This window comes from Aphelocoma coerulescens, chromosome 2 (assembly GCF_041296385.1).
Source record: "Aphelocoma coerulescens isolate FSJ_1873_10779 chromosome 2, UR_Acoe_1.0, whole genome shotgun sequence".
NCBI lineage: Eukaryota > Metazoa > Chordata > Aves > Passeriformes > Corvidae > Aphelocoma > Aphelocoma coerulescens.
The window spans coordinates 124,352,673-124,367,575 of NC_091015.1; the positions used below are offsets into that span (position 1 = coordinate 124,352,673).

At 39.4% G+C, this 14,903-nt stretch overlaps 1 protein-coding gene across 5 annotated transcripts in view; it reads right to left on the reverse strand.

The window, feature by feature from the left end:
- The window catches only part of NOL4 (nucleolar protein 4), a 191,629-nt gene that overhangs the window by 11,753 nt on the left and 164,973 nt on the right, over positions 1–14,903 (reverse strand). The gene's annotated exons all lie outside the window — the stretch shown is intronic.

Genomic DNA, 14,903 nt, shown 5'->3' on the forward strand with positions numbered 1-14,903 from the left:
AACAAGCACAGATATGTTTCTGATTGACCAAATATCAGTATAACAGAAACAATGGGAATAGGCTTCCTAAAAATCTGAGACTATTCATTTACTTGTGCTCCACAAGCCAACCATACTGTTTTTTAAAGGGGAACATTTACCCTCTCACCCTGAAGAGCTCACAGTCTTCCTCAAAACCCAACTCTGTCCAGAAATAGTGGGAAAGGATAGGAAAAAGCCAGAGTACTGGAGTGACTCTTACAAGTCAGAGAATCTTATATTTCTCATTTAGATAAACCAGTACAGAAGGCACCAACTACTTATTTTGATCTATCAGTCTCAGAAATGACAGAAGGAATAGAGGAATGGAATAAAACAGCATTCCTGTTTGGAAAAGTCTGAGTGAGTGTCCTTCCACACGAAGACCATAAACTAGGGAGGGCTCCACAAAAGTGACTTCAAAACTGTTGTTATCTGTGCAAGAGCAGTGACTGTTTGCACACCATGAGTTTTGCTCAACACTCCCTGTTTGCCTCTTTGATGATCGCATAATATTTAACAGAATTTAGCACAACAGCCCTTCAATTTTCCCTGAAAGGAGATGATGTTTCAGGTGAAAGTGTATTTTTCCCCATCTGCACTTACTGTATCTATTGCTTAGAGTACCTCACCTCCACTCATGATCACAAAATGCCCCGGTAGCAACTTTATTAATGACACAGGTGAAATGAAGAAAAGCATTAAGAGAAGATTTAATTCATTTTAGTAGTTGGAAGCAAGGAAAACTATCAGTATGTGACTGGCATCCTGCCACAGGGACCTCAGTGACACAAAATCTGATTTAGTCTGTATGAATTAGAGCATTTTATTTGTTTCTTGACTTTTTTTATGGGTTTGATTTTACACTCTCATCTGATGAAAATATATTTCAGTGTTTTCAAATAAAATGGATCTATGGAAGTTTTGTTTTTAAAGGACCTTTTCAGAGTAGTTAACTAAAAAAAAAGATCTTCTAGAATTATCTTGCCTTTGTGTAAGATTTTTGTCTGTTTTATGCATCTCTCCTCTGCACAACCCTTTCATGGTTGCTAAATAGACCAAACATATTAAGAATGCTATAAAATATCTGAAACCTTATTTACAGTTTTTGCTTAGAGAGATCGAATAGTTCAGTGACCAGTCTCTGTGTTGAAGTAAAAAGGGTAGTGCATCCTGTATGCATTAGGAGCAGTTGTTGCTTCCACTTCTCAAAGAAACACTATCAACTTTCCATAGGTGAAGACATCCCTGTCTTGCAGATATTTATTGGTGAAAGAGACTTTCACCTGAAGCACAACTAAGATAACTCAGGAGAAGGGATATATATTATTAACAGAAATTTTAATATTTAATACAGAACACTGAACCATCAGACAATTAATTCCATAAACAATAAGAATGGGGCCTCTTGGGCAGTAATATGAGCTAAAGCAAAACTTTACATTTTTAAGAGAGTTGGCCAAAGTGGTCTCCTAAGCATTTTCTTAAGTAATAATAATCTTAAACAAACAGCCAGAACTGAAATGTATTTTGGCCAGGAATTCAACTTTAATATAATTTACCTTTTATCTCCAAAGGTCATTGATGTCTCTTATGAGAGAAAATATATTATTTTCTCAGAGAATATTCATAAGCTGCACAGTAAAGTTCTATCTTGGCAACATAGCTTAACTCATCGTCCAAAATTTTAACACTCTCAAGACTCAGATGTTCTGCCTCCTTATGTCTACAACTAAATTATACTTCCTGCCATAGATTTACTCAGAGCCTCATTTTTTTTCACAGAGCTCAATAACAGATCTTCTGCCAACCTAACAAGGACTAAACTGTGTTAAAGGGGTGCAGTGCAAACAGGACTAACTCCTATAGCTGAGCAGAATGTCTCAGGATTGGTCTCCTTATCCTCGCTGTCTGGAACCCACAGATTTGCTGTCCCTGAATTTATGTGTCCTCCAGAGCCCCTCTAGTCAGGACACTGAAGCCCTAACTGGGAGTCTGTTGCAGAGCAGATGTACTGAGCTTCTGGCAAAGCCCAGAATGCAGAGCCTGGCTGGAGGATGCAGCAAGGGCGATGGTGCACCTTGGTGCATACCAGCCCACGTGTTCCGGAGCACATGGCCAAGAAGTGGGAGACCAGAGTTCTGGCTACTTGTCGCAGTACGTGGTGAAGAGGCGGAAAAATTGGGATGCAGGGTCTCTGCTGGCTGTGGTGAGGAGGGGACCTGAACTCAGAGCTGCCATCTCCTAGCAACCAGGCTCCAAGCAAAACTGAGGTGGGAGTCGTCGCTGAGGCTGTGCCACTGTGCAGGAAGAAATTCCCAATTCACAGGGCTGCAGAGATAGCACACGAAAAGGGAGCATGACTCAGTTCAGTTCCCTCTCAGAAGCGCTGCCCTGGGAGGCTCCTTTCCAGCTACTCCCTAACACAAAATCCACAAGCAGCTTTGAGGTCAGGAATCCAAGGTTGGAGCTGTGCTGCTGAAGGGGGATCTTTGTAGAGAACTAATCATAGCCCTACACAGCACCATGACGTGCCGTGAGATGGGGCTTGAGGTGCAGTCTGGGAGCACCAGTAGGGAAGACATTCTCAGGGAGGTGAAAGGAGTCGAGGACAATGCTGAGACCAGGAGTCACGATTCTGCATATGAACTCTAATCTCTTGGGCACTGTGCAAGAGGAGGCTTCCTCTACATATTACATACCTCTTTAAAGAGCACACCGATCACCTATCCCTAAATGATGAATAAGTTGCCATACATTTCAGACATTAAATCCAATCCTTAATTAAGTTTTTACCTCAGTCTTCAGGATAGCTATATGCAGAAACAGGGCAGGATTTTTTTTGCTTTTTCTGAGCAGGCTCAGGTGTCAGCCCGACTGGTAGGATTATGAACTATTAGCCTGGTCCCAGGGGGTTAGGTGTTGCCTCTAATACATTCCCCTGGGACTTAAGCATTTTTTTGCAAATGTTTTGTACTTCAAAAGGCAAAGTTATGCCATTTTTCCTTGCAGCCATACCAAGGATAAAGAAGCCATTGTCTCTTTTTCTTGGGGAGGGAGAATATGAGTATCATCTTTACTTTTGTATACTTGAGATTCATTCTTCATAGGTTCATTCTCTTCATTCTTTTCACCTGAAACGCCTTTGCTTTTAAAGTAATGTAGAAATTAAACATATTGTTGTTCCTCTGAGAACTGAGATCTTTAAATATTCTGTGTTAGTTATTCAGCCTCTCCTCTTTCTCCCTATATAATGCTTACACTGAAAAGGCCTATTTATTTAAAATTCTATTTCAAAAATACTTTAATTTCAAGAAGATCATTAACAAATAACTAACCATTTAGTGACATGTTTGACCTAACTACCTGGAACATACACTGTTGCCATCATAACAATGTACTAAACTTTTGAAGTATTAATTAACCATTTTTAAACTATTTATAATTTACCTTTAGTAAGAAGTATGACCAAGGTGCAGATAAAACATTTGTTCGTTCATCTATAATTTGACTCTTACTATATTAATTTAGTATATACAAAAGGAAATAAATCATCCTTCTAAGAATAATTCTCTTCTGAATTTATTTTGGAGGAGAAGCAATTTAAGTCTTGAGCACATCACCTGCAAAATGATTGAAATGACAAAATGGAAAAATACTTTTTAGGTATAAAAGCATGCTAAAATAAAAATTTATTCACTGGATTGAAAAGAGGGAGCATGAGGTCATTACTGTGATCCTCAACTTGATATATACCAGAGATATTTATATCTCAGTTTTACGTCAAGGTCCGTACTAGAAGAACACTTTTTTCACAAAAGAGCAGATAGAAAAAATTATTTGATTTTATTTTTAATCAAGGAAGCTGATTAGTATGTACTGTCCTTAGTAACCCTCTAAGGACAGTACATACTAAGAAAATTTTCCATCAGCTGTTGCATAACCTGTATATGAAGAAACCATTCTCTGCTCTGTTGCTCTGAGCAGCAAATGAATAGTTTAGAGAGGAAACACCATCCACAGCAAATGATGCTGGCACAGATTGTTAGGACTGTGGTACAAAGAGCAGGGCTCACTGGCAGTTCCCAGCCTCTTCTTCCCCTGCCAGCAGAGGCATAGCCCACACATCGCTTTTCAGTCTTCATGGAAGCACCTTTAGCAGTGTCACTGATCCATTCTGTTCCCCATCTCCTTTACCACCACCAAAATAACACAAAAAAGCAATAGTTTGTTGAAACAGAAAGCTGTGGCAAATCTGTGCTACAATGATTTTGATCCCTTATACACACAAGTGTCAGAAATTCAGTGTACTCCAATTAAGAGAGAGAGGTGCTGTTGTCTTGGCTTCCCTGTTAGCAACAGACATTGCTAACATGTAAATGTAAATCCTGACAGGGAATGTGTGTGCAGATCAACTCACATGGCCACTGCTAGTAAACCACAGAGCTAAGAAAACTTCTGCAAAAAGAATATAAATGGTAATGTTCCAACAATGCAAAGACGGTGACACGCATGGAGCTACTGCTTTCAATAATGCAGTACTTCCCAGACTGACAAATCAACAACTCTGAGATTGACAGCTTTTAACTGCCCCTATGTCAACGTGACTTTTTCCCCATAAATTATAAAACAGACAGAAAGGCAAACACATTTTTGCTTCATATTTCTTGATACTCCCTTTTCTAATAAATTAAGCTGAAAAATGTGGATTGCTTGTTGTTCTTGTCAATAAACACTTCTTTTAGAACACCACTTTGAGGTTAGAAAAACTCAAATGCAGATAAGTCTTCAAACAAATAGGCAAGCCAGGGACCCAATATTTGCATATGATCTTCCATTCTTTACAGCATAGGAAAAAAATTCATTCACTTGAAAAAACAAAGCAGGCTTTAAATTTTTTTTAGGTCTCAGTAGCTTGTAATATGGCTTTAGAAGAAAGGAGATAATGTTTCATATATTTTTCCTATTTCAATCCCACTAATTTAATTCTACAATTTTTGAATCAAAAGTAAAATAAATAGAAACATATGATAAAACCATATAACACTTTTCAAAGCAAACCAAATTAATCCTTACAATATTCCTGATAGATAGGACTTTTATCAGTGCTTTTCAGATGGTGAGATTCTGGCAACAAAGGCAATCTTAAGCTAGAGTTACCTAATATGTAAAGTACTTGAGTTCTGCAACCATAACAACATAATTGGCTTCTCTTTGTGCAAGTTAATTTTTAAAAACTCAGAAGTTTTTAACAGGGAAGAAACTCAGAAGTTATATCACAAGACATCCTGCTGAATCCACAGAGGATTATGGGGCTGGGAGTTGTCTTCCCATCTCAGCTTTTGCACAGGGAAGTGGCTGCCAGGGTAAGAAGCCATCATCTTATGGAGTAAGGTATTTAAGGGAGGATGAGCCACATGAATCCTGACTCCCACTGAAGGGCCCGGAATCTGGCCCTTTCTTAGACACTTGTCAATCTCCTGTTGCCAGGACCAGACTGTGTACACCTTGTGCTCTTTCCAAAATCCCTGAGATCTCACCCCATTCTCTTTGCTTCTCCAGTCTCATCTTCTACCCTCCCTCTCAGTTTCAATCTTCTTGCCTAGCAAATCCTAATCTCTTCTTCCCAAAAAAGTCTCTTGATGACAGCTACCTGAGCAGCTTCAACAACTCAAGGCCTTTTGTTTCCTTGTTTGTATTTAATCAGTGTTACATTTACTGATGGTCCTATTTGAGATTTTCCCTCCATCCTCAGACTCCTATCAGTGTCCTAATCCCCAAAATCTTGTCCCACAGGGAGCAAAGCCAGGTTCCATAATAAGCCAGAGCAGCTCCTGTTTTCAACTCACATTATTTATCATTAGTAGTATCTGATCCTCTTTCACCACGAGTCCTTAAATCCACCTGGCCAGTTTCCATCACATTGCCAGCCTCAGCTACTTACTCAACTTCCTCATCCAACCCCATCTCAGAATGTCACTTTCCCTTCATCCCTTGTTTTCACTGCTCCTGTCAACTCTCACAAGGCTCCAGCCCCAACACTTTTCTCCTCCTTTCTTCACTGAGATCAGATTCATGGTCACATCCACTAAAATTTGAATAATCTGGGAACCTATCAACTAAAACACTTTGATTGCATAAGCATGTGCATCCAGTGTCAGATCCTTGGTATACATGACACCACTATATTGTCAAGAGCAAACACAAAACCTTTTTTTTTAAGGAATGGTAAATACACCTAAGGATCAAACTACCTATACAGGACAAAATTTTCCTCGTTCTTGAAAGTGGCTGTAGTTATCTCTGAAAGAGCTCAATAGATAGAAGCCATACAGAACAGCAAATGTACTCCCTGTGGGCTGAAGGTCATGAAGTTATCACTGAATTGCACACCTAGTATTGTAATGGGAAATGTCAAGTAATCTTAGTAAGTGATGATTCCACCAACTGCTTGGATGACACACACTGTTCTGACAGAACACTGGACTTTTATTAGCTTTAATTACATTAAAGTAACTCTCTAGTGTTTGACCCAGCTTTTAATTTTATGACCAATATCCTGGAAGCCTGGACAGCTAAACAATTTGGCACATCACAGTAGGTTAAATTTTCCTTTAATTCTGATGTAAGGCTGTTGACTCAGTGGGCTCAGCAATAGTGGAAATGGTATTTCTGCAAATGATGGATGTGAGCTTTCACTTCAGTTTTGGTTTCCATTCCACATTCTTTCTCCCCTCTCCAGTTGCTAAGGTTTGTGTTGGGATTACTACTAAATAAACTACACTAAATAAAGCCTGTTCAAGACTAGCGAGGCTTGGACAAAAAGCAAATAGGCCTACATAATTCATGGTTTCATAGGCCTACACAACTTCCTAAGTTTGAAATCCAAATGAAGCTACACAGTAGTCCTTTGCATTGGCTGACCTTCACATCTAAAGTACTGAATATTTATAGTCCTGTAAAAGGACATCTTTTAATATTGTAGGATATGCTCTTACAGCTGTAAGCTCAGCATGAAGGCAATGTAAGGCTAGGCCAGGAGGAGAACTTCTGTGTCCAGAAGCTGATCTAAGAAAAGATACTACCTTCCCCAGAAAGCCTTATTTCTCTTACAATGGAATGGACAAAAGTCAGATTTTCAGTTAAGTCAGCAGAGTTTCAGTATTCACAGTGAGAAAAGCCAAGCATTTGCTACAGCCTCTGGTGGATTTGCACATAGAAATGTTAACCCATATGACGTGTTTTCCATGCACCATCATGCCTTCTTACCTCAAAACTATTTTGAATAAAGTTCCACAAAATTTAAAGTCCCTATATTGAGGGATTAGTAATAAAAAATGAAATTCTACTTGAAATTTCAACTTGCTCTCCCAGATCCATAGCCGAAACCTGAAAAATGAGTGCTAGAATCTTATAGGCTCTTTAGGAAAAAAATTAAAACATAACACAGCTATATTTTATTTGTGGGGAAGAGTTCTTCTCTGATAAATTTTCAAGACTCATACATATATTTATATTTATATTTGTCACATAATATCTCTCCATGGGTATTTCTCCACCTCTCAGGCTATTCACAGTATTCCTTAAAATGATGCAGCTATTGACAGTCCCAAAACCTAGTGTCCAAAATCATTTGTACAGATAGATATAAAAAAACTAATTGCACCTTTATACAGATTCTTTCCTCTTTAAGTTCAGTTGTCCTTCAAAACATCATTGATAGATTTATAGATGAAGTCTATTACAGCCAGCAGAAAGGCCCCTGAGATTTTACCCAGAAGTACTAAATGCAAATTTGAGCAAGCTGGCTAAAATAAAACATGAATTAAAGTTCAAACAATATCACAGAACTCAGGCCAGATATTCCTTAGACTGAGAAATGTTTTGATAGTTCAGGAGTGGACTTAGCAGTGAAACTGAGAGGGACATAATTGCTGTTCTTGGGTTTGCACACTATGTCTTCTCTTGTAAGGAGCAGCTGGGGGATTGCACAGTTGTTTTCCACTCTCTCATTATCAGATCTAGACTATGTTTTTCTCTGCCACTCTCTCTGCATTATTTTCTTCACTTTTACTTCCTTAAATCAAGTTTGTATAAAAAATGAGAAAGCCCATTCTTGTGTGACATGCTACTCAATTTGTAGCTCAGTTGGAGCTGGGTATTCCAGCTAAGCTGAACACTCATGCTTTAGCTGTGAGTCTATCATCTCATCATTACATGGAGAGCACATTAGACTCAGAGAAAAATTTTCTGGCCTGAAAACCTGAAAAAGTGCTCCTAGCCTGCAGAGGCAACTGTAATGAACATGTTACTGCCAGAAGTCTAGGTATTAATGATGATTTTGCTTTGAAGCCTAGTTTCAAAATTTTTTCATACTTCAGATAAAAAACTATAAATAGAATTTTTTATATGGTGATGAAATATTGATATGGTCTAATTGAATCAAATTGAGTGTAATACAGAGTCCAGTTAGGCATCGAAACTGCCTGGAATGCCAATAGTGATGTGGAAACTTGAAGAGTGCCTATCAAAGTGTTAAGTTAGCTGCCAGCAGCTCAAAGACCTCCAAACTGTCCTCCTGACACAGGGTATAGAGCCAAGAAAAGAAAGCCATGCTTCAGCTTCAGATTAGAAGGGCAGTAGGTTCCTTTTGCTTTCAGATTATTAACACCGAAATGAACTGTCAGCATCAGGGTTGTCACCAGGCATCAAAAACAACATCAGCCAGTGTTCAACAAGAAATGAAAGCATGAGACTGACATGGAAAAAGAAGATCAAAATAAAAAGGTGCTATTGCGTAGAAGAGAGATAAATGAACTCCAGCCTTCTGCATTTCTGATAGAATGACACATGATCTATAGACTGGAATGGGTATGTTAACCTTAAATAAAAGGTTGGTGTTTTCACATGGCAGCATTTGAGTCTTGTTTTTTCACCACTGCCACTTCACCTGCAGTACAGAAAATATCCCTTGGCAAGAGGTATTGCATGATTGCTACAAGGAGCTGTTGGAGAACCACTTTTGTTGGAGCACTACCTATTGCAGAGGGCTCACTGTTCATAGCCTGTCAGCTTTAGCCAGTTCATTATCCCCTGTGATAGCAGAAGTGCAACATGAGCTTTCAGAGGTCACCAGTGCTGCTGGTTGAGCATGAACACATCCATGAACATGGATGAGCTACTCCTACAGTTTAGTTAACGGTGATGCATGCTCCCTGGGGAAAGAGAAACTGCGTTCTACTAAAGGACTGTTTTTCTCTGCCCAAATGGAAAGGGATAGCCTTTATCTTTTCCTGTGACCCTTAAGACAAACTTACTGGTTTTTAGTCAGGTTCTAGATAGTTGATTTTTGAATGTACTGTCCCTGGTGTGGTTTTTTTCCCATCAGGAACAAAGGAATATTGAAAAGCATAACTCAGTGTAGCAATCCCATTTGAGGTTGACTAATGGTAGAAAGCATCCTTGCAAGTTAATTTTCTCTATAGCTCCTGCTGTTCTTGTCTTAGGTTGCAGTTACCCCCACTCATAAACTATTTCATAAGTTATGCTGCTTATACTCTTCATTTTTCTAGATATTTTAATATATTAAATAATTTAGTTATAATTTAGGTATTCCACCAGTATTAATTGAAAGTTGTCTCAATATACAAGACAGATGCATAGTGCAAGACTGCACAGTGCACCCCAGTGTGTGCACAGCAGTCATTTCCTCAGTGCAAATTTAAATCACATGTCCAACAACGGCTGGCACCATGTTGCAACCAGCTACAGACATGTAAGAGGAAGGATTGGGCCTGGTTGAATATAGGAATTGTGCCAATGCCTTTAAGTTTTGGCAAAATTCCTATGGGTGGCAGTGTATTTCACAAAATACACATGACATTTCCTATGGAGAAAGCAGTACAAATTCAGACAAAGGTGGCATGCAAAGAACAGAAGAGTCTTCAGCCACCATTTTCTGCCTTGCAGAGGAAGACAAGAGGAGGGAGGGCAGGTGGAACCTTTTTCCTCCCTGTTGTACCAGCAGAGGGAAGAGATTTATTAAGGCCCAGGCCTCATACAGAATTTCTTCCTCTTAGGATAGGCAGAAAACAAAGGCAGACTTTTACTCTGACCTAAAGAAGAGCATAGCATGACCCTTGCCTTGGGCCTTATGGTAAGTTATTGACTGAGGCTTTGTTTTTTAGTAGTCAATCTTGAGAATCCCCACCTCCTCTATTTACACCTTCCTACCCACTCCCAGCTCCCATTTTCCTTTAAAGGAAAGCAAGTTTCCCTTGGAAGACTACAGCAACTCCTTCATCCTCTGACACAGAGGATGGGACCAGGGAATATGAAAGGATTCTTTCCTTCCCTGTGTCACCTCCATCGAGTTCTCAGCCTAAGATCACTCAGGACGCAGGACCATGGGTACAGGTTTGCTAAACCTCTTTCCTGAGAGATTTCATTTGGTACATGCCTGATCCCAAAAGTGAAGCACTGCATAATGAACTCCAGGGCCTAGGAAGCCCCTGCTGGAATTAGATTAGCAAAAAAGCTAGAGAAAATAAAGGTAAAACTTCAGGGAAAATGAAGTAGAGGTTATGTCACATTTATTCTCATCTTGCTACATAAACCCTCCCAAAGCCAATTCCTTTGCAGAGGCCAGCACCTTGCCAAAGACCATGGCTACTGATCATTTTTGCTGCTTCTTTATTGACAGGCAGTACTAATGGAGGAGTCTGAACATCTGACTTTTCTTCCGAAAGAGAAACAACATAAACTGTAAGAAAACAATGTCCTCTTCTCCCATCCCAAGAGCGGTTTTGCCTGCAGGTAATGGTGCTGAATGAATCAATGTATTACTGAAACTGACGACAAAGGAGTAGCAGTACTTACTGCTGAACCAGAAATATGCAAAGCAAGAGAATTCCTCCTTTGCAGTGTATTCCTCCCATTCAGAACAAGCCTTGCTGTGCCTCAGGCAGCTACACTTTTATGATCACAATCAAGCATTTTTCTCTGCACTTCTCATGCTTATGTGTATCGCCTTAAAGAAATTATCTCAGTGAAGCACTCCTGCAGGAGTTTCTTTCCCCCCTTGCCAAAATGCCATTTTCCAGTGACTGTGATGGGCACCATTTTCAGCTGGGATAGATCAGCATTACTGCATTCAGTGCAGGAGGACTGTGGCACCAGAGCACCAACAGAGAAAATTTTTAAACTTATGAATCAAATGTTTAGGAAGCACACAAGGGAAAGCATGTGGGAGTACTGGAGCAATGCTTGTGCCAGCTTTGCAGATTTATTACTACAATATCATCATGGTCAACATAATTAAACCTCCCACTATAGGTCTCTTCATCTACTGCACTACAACTGGTATCACTCCCACCACTGACAGCCTATTTTGTTGACACAAAACAGTTTTCCATGCTCCTGCCAGATCTGGGATATGGAGATGCAACCACTGAAAAAGGCTTTATGGAAAACTATGGGGTACGATTTGGATTTTGAGTGATTCTTCCTATTTCTCTTCTGCTCCAGGCTTTCTTTTAATATTACACGTATTGGAGTGTGTGGCAGGGACAATGGACCTTTATGTTAGTTAGATAGGCACTTTATGTTAGATTCCAAATTAAATTCTTCTTCATTTAGAAATGGAAGACATCCTAGACATGAAGCATTTGAGGTCAATGCTGAATTAATTTCCTCACTTTCAACTAACTAAAAAATGTCTGTGGGTTCCGCTTTGAAATGGAAAAAAGTAAGCCCACTGGAGATTCCATCATTTTGCTTCCACAGACAAATTATAGTGGAAGTTACAGATCTTCTAAAAAAACCCCATAACAACAAACCTCAGTTTTCTTGTCTGTTAGAGAGTGAGCAATTACTTTTTTGCATTCACTTAATGATTGGTTCTTCTTTTCAAAGGTACGTTCAGATTATTTTAAAGATATTTTACCCTGTGTTTAATACATTTGAATGCCAATTATTTTATTTCAAATCTGCATTAAAACTTGAACAGCATGTTCTAGAACAGAAAATTCTTTCTGTGAATTCAGTGCAGGGTATCTGTTTATGAATACTGTCTCAGGTACAACTTAACTTCTACAGTTTAAAAAAAAGTCTTTTAAAAATAAATAGTATTAAAAAAACCCAAACAAGCCTCACCTCCACACCCTGTCTCCAACTATTTAGTAGAAGAAGAGTATTTTGCTACTGAAGAAGACTTGCTCTGAATTTTTTATAGAACTTGGCACACATCTTTTAAGTTCAATACTGTAAGGGTTCTGTATTTTAAAGATTAAGTAAATAAGAAGTGATGCTTGGGGCATGGCCTTTTGATTCCATAATCTTCAAACCAAGGTAGCATGTGGCATTGGAAGAAACAAAGAAATGAACTTTGAGTGGCCTTTGGAGGACACACTTTCTGATTTGCTTTATTAATGGAGACAGTAAAACTGAAGCTTAATATGAAATACCATGAGTAATAAGCATGAAATATGTGTACTGCAGTGCAAATCTGTTCCCCAAATATTCTCATTTCAGGGGAGAATTCTTTTGGCACAATGCCTGGGCTTCTGGCCACAGCCTGCTTGGCTGCCTTGTCCTGTGCCTAGCCTCTTTAGCAGCTGGTGCTGCTCTCAGGCACTGCATTCAGCTCCTGCTCCCACAGCTTATTATAGGTTTAATTTTTTTTCTTAGAAAAATATGCTTCTAAATTTAGTTTAGGACATCAAGCCAGTTGTTGAATCACAAACATGTTCCTGCTACCAAACATAAGCAGTCTGTGCATACACTTCTACATGTATTGGGCAGAACTGCACTTTGTAATTGAGGAATACTGCTGGATTGATTGTGCAACTGATGTTTGGAATTTAGGAGTAATTTATGACTCTTTAAAATCTTCTAAATCTTACTAGTTCAGTAATCAAAACCGGAATATGCCTCTCTTGAAAAATAAGGTTTTGCTCACGCACACTGGCTTTGCACTGACTTCATTAAACTAGCCCAAACTCTGCATGATAATAGGGATTTACTCACCAGAAACATTATGTGCTGTGGGCAGGAGGGTGTGTGCAATGAAGTCATTAGCTAAACACAGGAAAAGAAAGACATACTCATATCTATGACAGAAACATCTGACAGGCCAGAAAATGTTTCACATTTATTATCTTCCTGCCATATGAAAGGAAGGGATAAGTGAAAAGCTCTCTATTCCTGGCTTTTAAGGATGGAGCGGGAAGAACAGAAGCCCTGACTCTAAAACCTCCGTCTTCAGACCTGAATAGAGAACTGTTATATCTACATTTCCACTGGCCTTTCCTTTTCTGCATCCTTGACATAAAATGGATGTTAAAGACACCTGGAAGAAACCTGTTCATTTTCATTCTACCTATGGTAGGAAGGGGGACAAGATTGCTCAAAAGTTCCTGTCCAAGAAACAACACAACATTCCATTTTTGAGCCTTCAGCTTTATCAACCTCCAGAACAGAGAACTTACACCGACATCAATTTTATTTCACATTCAAGATCTTATAGCATCTTAGGGTGCTTTAAAGTGTAATCTGGAATCAGCAGCTTGAAATTCAACTACACATGAAATTCAGCAAAAAGAACCTGGAAAAATACAGCGTTTTCTAATTTAATGATCTCTGTGTTGAGGTGAAAAATTATCTGCTCACCTTGGGGCCTCACTGAAAATCCAAGGCATGAAATTATTTGCAATTGCATGCCTTGCACATTATTCCTTTCCATTGCATGTAGCAAATTTAATATAGGTTGGTCTGGAGTGTGGAGGGAGGGGGGCTGCCCTGTGATACTTGCCATCCTCTCCAGCTGTATCTACTAATGACAGAACCCTATCCAGCACTGCTGAAACCAGGAATTTTGCCACTGACTTGAAAGGCAGCAGGATTTAAAATTACAATGCATACCATTTATTTTCTTCCCCTTGACAATATGGCCAGTGCATTCTGGGTAGGAAGCTAAGCTTCCCCATGCTTGTACATAATTTGATCTCCTGACAATAATCCACATGCAGCTAAACGGTGCCTGCATAACATTTTTTGCCTCAGTGGTTAAGGCGTATCATTTGGAACCACAAAAACAAACCAAAGACCAACCTAGAAGCAAAATAATCACTAGGTGGGGAAATGATGGAAGTGAACAAGGCCTGAAATGCAAACTAGAATGTGGGTATCCAAGGACATTACAGTCATCTTAGTGATCATTTTGAAAGCAGATAAAAAAGGATAAAGTACTGAAGTACAGAAGTAATTCTGATCCCTCTTAAATACTACATCACAAAGAGATGTCTGAACACAAAAAGCTATTATTAATAAAGCTTCTGTAGTACAAGAGGCATTGAGCTCTTTGCAAGTTAAGTGACATTTGCCTCTTATGGATTTTGGGATTCCAATTTCTATTTGTTTGCTTTATGTTAAGTGAACCATCTGCTTCCTTTTGCTCTTTTCTAAGACTCCGCAAGCCTCCCATTCTGAAGCAATAATCACTTGGAGCTGGAATTTTTAGGTCTTATGTAAAAATACAGCAGAGGTAGGACATGGCCCTATCCTTCTGCACAGCTGCCACTTGGATGAAGAGTCCTTTTTTTCCATCCTCTAAAGCAAGTTAGGCTCCGTGAAACCCAAGACGAAGAGAACTCCTGATGCTTCCTCCTCCACCTCTTACAAGGATGTACAGTAGATGTGCTCTTCCTGCATACTGAATAGCTGTGGCAAGGACTCCATCACCCTGACACAAGACCACTTCTTTGTGCTCCCTCTGCATTTGCAGCTTTCTGCCACAGCAGCACTGCCTCAGCAGGGCATCCTCCAGCATCAGCTGGGAGATATTTTTGCATAACTCCCTTTTCTGTAACCAATGTTGTCCAAATCTG